This window comes from Cebus imitator, unplaced genomic scaffold (genome assembly GCF_001604975.1).
Source record: "Cebus imitator isolate Cc_AM_T3 unplaced genomic scaffold, Cebus_imitator-1.0 Scaffold19, whole genome shotgun sequence".
In the NCBI taxonomy this organism is placed as follows: domain Eukaryota; kingdom Metazoa; phylum Chordata; class Mammalia; order Primates; family Cebidae; genus Cebus; species Cebus imitator.
In genome coordinates this window covers 1213472-1218761 of record NW_016107334.1, presented here as the reverse complement: position 1 = coordinate 1218761, position 5290 = coordinate 1213472, and the positions used below count along the sequence as shown (strand labels likewise).

The 5290-nt window shown below is 44.8% G+C and overlaps 1 protein-coding gene across 4 annotated transcripts in view; it reads left to right on the top strand.

The window, feature by feature from the left end:
• The window catches only part of ABHD2 (abhydrolase domain containing 2, acylglycerol lipase), a 112211-nt gene that overhangs the window by 40111 nt on the left and 66810 nt on the right, over nucleotides 1–5290 (top strand). The window contains exon 1 of one of the 4 annotated variants that reach the window (XM_017517679.2): nucleotides 804–4180. The exons of the other annotated variants lie outside the window; for them this stretch is intronic. The gene's annotated coding sequence lies outside the window, so the exon portion shown is untranslated. Of the gene's footprint in view, nucleotides 1–803; nucleotides 4181–5290 lie in introns of those variants that run through there. 4 annotated transcript variants of the gene reach the window in all.

Sequence of the window (5290 nt, the reverse complement as noted above, 5' to 3'; positions counted from 1 at the left end):
TAGTAGAGACAGGGTTTCACTATGTTGACCAGGATGGTCTCGATCTCTTGACCTCGTGATCCACCCGCCTCGGCCTCCCAAAGTGCTGGGATTACAGGCATGAGCCACCGTGCCCGGCCGTTATTTTCTAGATCTAAAGAGCATAGGACTCCACATATGAAATGGCTACTCCATCCATTTTCTTCTCTGCTTCCTTGTTATAAAGCTGTTTCTTTGCGGAGGCAGTACCAATACAGAGGCTGGGGTTAGGAGCTTTGAGATGGACAGTTGGTGTTTTCTCAATCTTAAAGCATCAGACAAACGCAATTCACACACTCCCTGTCAGTCAGATTGCCACCCTAGCCCCTCCTAGGTAAAAATTCTGGAGCCGGCACAGCTTATTTATTTATAGCAAGTTAAAGCTGAAAAGAATTTCATTATCTTGGACTTAAATTTATCTTAATTCCCTCTTGCTCACAGACATTCCACATCAGATTTAGATCCTTTCCTTCTTGGCTGAACACCAAAGCTTTGTCCTTTTCACAGGATAAACTCCTAATTGCCAAGAGTCTTAATTCCATTGACCTGATTTTATCTGTTTTAAGAGTTGTGCAAATATTTCTATGGATATTTCTGGTAAACTATTAACAATTGATTGGCAGAACTCTAGTGTTCTGATATACTTATTCTGTAGCCACCAGACCTTCAGAGCACATTCACCTGCAAACTTATATTGTTAGAAAATTCCTGAAAAATGAAAGACTCAAAATCATCTTGATTGAGGCTGAGTATTAAGGGCTAGCCTCAATAAGTCAGACTTTTAGGCAATTTCATCTTAAAATTCTCATATGTCTGGTGAAATAGCCCAAACCAAAACTGCCAAAGTAAGAAGGTTAAACTGCTGACCCTGGGACACCGTCCTTTATTACTTGGCTGACCAAACCATTCCAATTTGCTCAGGACCGGAGCATGGGACTGTCAGTGCTAATATCAGGGAATTCCAGGGGAAACAGAGATGAGTTGTTCACCCTCTCGACTACTCACTATCTTGGATGCTGCCTGCCTGCCTCGTGTCTGCTCTAGCAGGTCATTTATGCAAGGGGCCAGCCACACTGGGAAGAAAAGTGCTGCCATCTTTGAGTTCTCTTGTACCAAATCAAGATAATCAAATCTGAGTCTGCTACAGAATTCATCCACCTTCTCTAACCTAGATACAGATTGTAGCTTCTTCTTAGAGACTTTATGGCTTCTTATAGGAATTGCTGAAGGCTGAAAGATCTAAAAAAAAAAAAAAAAAGTTTCAGAATCCGAAACAGTCAAGACTCCCTTGATTTAGTTCAGATGGAAAAAGGCTCATCTCTCCTGTGCTGTACATTCTTTAAAACAATCAATTCCAGTGTCCAAAAATGTATGACCCTTATACTGCACTATTCATCATACCGAGTTGATTCTTCAGGGCCCACTATGTCTCCAAAAAAGCAAAGGAAGTATATGCTACAACTGATCCCATCACATGGTGCCAAATCCGGCACATGTGAATGGCGAGTGGGCCTTGGCTCCACATGTAAGTTCCTGTTTGGAGTCACCCCTCCGTGTCAGTCCTTCCCAGACTTGACTTCAGAATCCACCTGGGTCCACCATTCATCCTTAACTTTTAACTTAAACCTAATTCACTTTACAGGACTTTCATGGAATCAGATCTACTTTTATACTCCTTCTCAATGTGTGGTTGACTGAAAATTGCTCCAATCTCCAGGAGCAGGAAATGGGCCTTGTTTCTTAGAAAGTGTATCCAACTTTTATCAGCCTCTCATGTTTTACTGACCCTGTGAATGCAGAGTTTGCCAATTTTGATCTCAAATCTTCTTTTTCTCAGCCTGCTTCTCAGCATGCCCTCCTTCACTATGATAGCATGCTTTGTACTACAAAATAGTATACGCTTTGTTGGTAAAATATAATTAAGACAGTAAACTGACTTGGAAAGTATATTCTGGAGGGTAAATAAGAATTCTTCCTAAACTCTCAGTGCCAGTGTTGTCAGCCGGCGATGTGGAGAGTTAAGACCTGACTACTGTTTATACTTTTCTTTGTCTGAAGCATCAGTGAGTGAAGTGACTGGCTTTAGAAGCCCAGTCTTCTTCAGCAGCATCAAGAATACTTCCCTGCAAATGGAGTCTCTTTGGGAGCCTGAGCTTTAGGGTCAGAATTTATTAGATGGTGTAATGTTTACTCAGGGAAAGTATTTTCCTGAGTTTATAATGAAATCTTCCCCTTCATGAAAATCTTGAAAGCTGTCACTCATACAGAAAGCTGTAGTCCTTGTAGACTTGATTTTATGCATGATTGGATGGGAATGAGAAGCCAGTGCTGTCGCTACCCCCTGACTGTTGGTGTGCAGGCTGAGAAGTACCCTTTACCAACTACCAAGGGCTGGGAGCTCCTCAGAGGCCTCCATATGCTGGAGCTAGCTGCCTGCAGTGTAGTATCAACGGTGAGCCATGCAAATGAGCCAGCCATTGTGGTAGCTTGTCAACCACCCCAAGGCTGCCTGGCATCAGTTTCTAATCATAGAGTGAGGGCTCTGGGTCAGCGTGGGTGCATGGCATCAAGCCAGACGGCTTAACTTCTGAGGTAGCCATTATAAGAGTCTGTAATCTGAAACATTTGGGAACCCCGCCTGGAGGTCAGTGGTTGATCCAGACCATCTGTGGCCTCCCAGGAAGGGAGAGATTTGTGAGAAACAGCAGGTTATATGTTTTTCCACCCTTCCGCTGAGTACTAATGCCATTGCCATGACCAACCTGACTTTCCTGTGATATGTAGCACCAAATCCTCCCACTGGCAAAACTCTGAACTGGTGTTTACAGCCAGATCACAAAAGCTTGAACAGTTTGCTTTACAGGACTTGCATGGAATCAGATCTACTTTTATTATACCCAGAAACTCCAGGAGTGCTTTTATTAATGTAAAGCGAGAAACTCCACAAATGCTTTTTAAAGTGTTGAAGCCTGCCAACCCATAATAGTATGGACTTTCCCTTCCTTGGGATTTGAATAAAGGAAGTTTCTTCTCAGTGAATGTGTATACATAGAAAATTAGTCAAGTAGTAATACTTAGTAACCGGCTCTTCCAGTCTGTTCACCATCTGTATACCATACTCAGCCCCTCCTATATCACTCATAGTACTTTGTCTCACATTTCCATCTTCTCTACGAATCCTCAGGCCTTCTTGAATCGTAGCTCTTTTAGCATCCCCTGACTTTTACCTGCCTCTGTATCATTGGCACTTACCGAAGGACAGGGGTGGAAACAATAACTTTCCACATGTGTATCTCTCGTCATGCTTCAACTGTATTCTAGAGGCTTAAGGACAGAGACTGTCTAAAAATTCTCTGTCTTCCCTGTGGGCGCTGCTTCTCATAGAATCAGTACACACTAACTTTAGTAGAGTCTTTTGGTAGGAACATGTGATTGACAGAGTAACTCAGGTAAGTGATAAAGGAGTTCAGAGAAAGAGGAGATATAGCTGTGGTGGCTTGGATGATGAGGTCTTGCATAATCCTGAAAGATTAGTTGGCTTTGGATAGATGGGACAGTAGGAGACCAGGCACAGATGTTGGTGTGAACATAAACCAGTAAAATCAGTTATTTAAACAAGCACCCATGGCAGAAAAATGGCTTTGCTGCCCAAGCCAGCACTTTCACCCATTCACCTTTGTCCTTTTGTCCTATGGGCCTTCCACCCAGGCAGCAAGATAGGAAGGTGGCAGAGGCCTTGCTGTCATTGGCACATAATCACATTGTCACTGCTTTGCCCTGACCACAGATGCTCTGTTCTTATCTCCCAGTTCCATGGATCTTCATTTGGCTGGGCTTTGATTATCTCTCTTGTAATTCCCAAAAGTGACCTTGGTGCTGCTTGCATCGTGTTTGGCCCTGCCACCCAGTCTGCCCTTTACTAACAGTGCCCTTTGATTTTGTTTGCTAATGGACTTTGGGTCCCATCTCTGGTCTGATCTGTACACTTGCTTCCTGGCCATCTCCTCGCAAGGTCCCTATGCCATGATCTGGTGAGCTGAGAGCTGTCTGATTGTATCAGAGAGCCCTAGGGTCAATGGGCAGAGGAAGAGGAGATCAGATCATGAGGAATCTCAAAATCCTGGAGAGGAAGAGTTTGGGCTTGATCCTGTGAACACTGGTGGTAGGTGGTAGGAAGGAAAGGGAAGGATGGGACAAATTCCAGAGGTGTTCTGAGGTAGAATCAGTGGTATCAGTGGAAAATGGAATGGCCTTGGGCATCAGAGGAAACGGCTGAATCACAGATTATGCTGAGGTTACTGAGTGGTTGAGAGAATAGAGTCATTGACAGAAATAGAGAAGTCAAATGGGGAAGCTGCTTTCTCAGGGAAAGCTGTTTATTTTGGGGCTTGTCCACAGGATGTGCACATGGATACGTACGTACAGCTGTGGCATTAGAACTTAGGTGAGAGCTTGAGACCAGATGTGCAGATTCCATATCAGCTGCAGATAAGGGAGTTTGTGGGGGTGGGCAGAGAGACACACTGAGGACTGATGGCTGAGGCAGGCCATGACTAGGATGGGAGGAAGAGCCAGGGACAGGCAGTAAGAAAGGTGAGGGAGAAGCAGGAGCCTCGAATGTTATGACAGCCAGACAAGGAAAACATTGAAGAAGGTGTCAGGAAGGATGAGTGCTAACCAAAGCCTTTGGCCAGAAAGGACCAGGGATTTTTAAGAATATGTTTTCAGGAGTGAGGTGAATAAACAGGTCAGCACAATAGCAACCAAAGAAGTGAGTGAGGAAACAAACACCAGGGAAGGAAGGAGAAAAAATAGAAACTGGAGGAAAAAGCCAAATTGAATGAAGGTTTTCCCCCTAAGATTGAGAGGGTAAATCCAGAGGCCCAAGTGAGAGGGTGAAGTTAATGAGCCATTGCCCCCGCTGGAGATCCAGAGCCCCGGTGTGCAGTGAGACCCACCTGGGCTCAGCTGCCAGCCCTGCTCTCTGCTGGTCAGTAGCTTCACCTTGCCGAGCTTCTATTTCCTCATTTGTAAGATGGGTATAATAGCACTTAATTCGCCGGGCGCGGTGGCTCAAGCCTGTAATCCCAGCACTTTGGGAGGCCGAGGCGGGTGGATCACGAGGTCAAGAGATCGAGACCATCCTGGTCAACATGGTGAAACTCCGTCTCTACTAAAAATACAAAAAATTAGCTGGGCATGGTGGCACGTGCCTGTAATCCCAGCTACTCAGGAGGCTGAGGCAGGAGAATTGCCTGAACCCAGGAGGCGG